Below are 1,447 nucleotides of genomic sequence, written 5' to 3' on the forward strand. Positions count from 1 at the left end.
AAATCACAGTCAGCATTTAATTTATTGATATATTCCTGAAATAAAGCAATTTATTATTAATGCTGTCTAACACATGTTCCTATGTTCCTATAGGTAAAAGAAAAATTCACTGGGGCAAAAATTCTATATCAGAGGTATCACTGATACCCCCTAAAGGAAACCATAAAATAATTATATTAAATTCTTACAAAAATATAAATGAAGGCATTTTAAGTTGGTTAGTGATATATGTTTTTGAAATAAGTTTTGTTATTTCCCTTTTTCCTGGAAGTCAACTGTACCACATGAAACCAGTCAATGATACACAAATTTCAGAATTTCTTCTGCTGAGATTTTCAGAGGAAGCAGAACAGCAGCCCCTCCTATTAGGACTATTCCTCGGCATGTATCTGATCACTGTGTTAGGAAACCTGCTCATCCTCCTGGTTGTCAGCTCTGACTCCCACCTTCAGACACCCATGTACTTCTTTCTCTCCAACCTGTCCTTTGCTGACATCTGTTTCACCTCCACCACCATCCCAAACATGTTGGTGAACATCCAGACACACAGCAAAGTCATTACCTATAAAGGTTGCATCACCCAGGTGTATTTTTCCACACTGTTTGCAGGGTTGGACAACTTTCTCCTGATTGTGATGGCCTATGACCGCTATGTGGCCAAACTGCCACCCCTTGCACTACATGGTCATCATGAACCCTCAGCTGTGTGGGCTGTTGGTTTTGGTGGTCTGGATAATCAGTGCAATGTATTCCTTAATGCAAAGCTTAATGTTGTTATGGCTGCCCTTCTGCACAAATGTGGAAATCCCACACTTTTTCTGTGAACTCAATCAGATGATCAATCTGGCATGTTCTGACACCTTTGTCAATAATATGGTGATATATATTGAGACTATCCTAATCGGTGGTGGTTCCCTCTTTGTTATCATTTACTCTTACTCTAAGATAGTTTCTTTCATTCGTAGAATCTCTTCAGCTCAGGGCAAGTATAAAGCATTTTCCACCTGTGCATCTCACCTCTCAGTTGTCTCCTTATTTTACTGCACAGGCCTGGGAGTGTATCTTAGCTCTGCTGCTCCCCATGACTCAAGTTCAAGTGATGTACACTGTGATCACACCCAGGCTGAACCCCTTCATCTACAGTTTGAGGAACAAAGACATAAAGAGGTCCCTGACCACATTTTTTGTAATGAAAACTACAAAATGATAATTGCCCCAGGGCTGAAGTAGCACCCATAATTTTAGACACTGGAGACAAATAGTCAGAAATTATACTTAATTGAGCAAACTAAGTAGAACTTGATCTTTTTTTTTAATTAATAAATTTTATTTTTATATTCCCCATACAATTGCAATCCCCCCATTCTGACCCCAATCCCTCCCCTCCCGCCCCCCACCCCCAAAAAAGTGTCTCTGGTTCATAGTTTTTGTTGATTTTGATTTTCAC

General features: G+C 39.6%; 1 pseudogene across 1 annotated transcript; it reads left to right on the forward strand.

Annotated features, from left to right (window-relative positions):
• Positions 1-284: 284 nt before the first annotated feature.
• Positions 285-1,207, forward strand: LOC311181535 (olfactory receptor-like protein OLF4; annotated as a pseudogene). The gene has a single exon. The product of its transcript is annotated as an olfactory receptor-like protein OLF4 (transcript).
• Positions 1,208-1,447: the final 240 nt, after the last annotated feature.

This window comes from Talpa europaea (genome assembly GCF_964194135.1).
Source record: "Talpa europaea genome assembly, chromosome: 12".
In the NCBI taxonomy this organism is placed as follows: domain Eukaryota; kingdom Metazoa; phylum Chordata; class Mammalia; order Eulipotyphla; family Talpidae; genus Talpa; species Talpa europaea.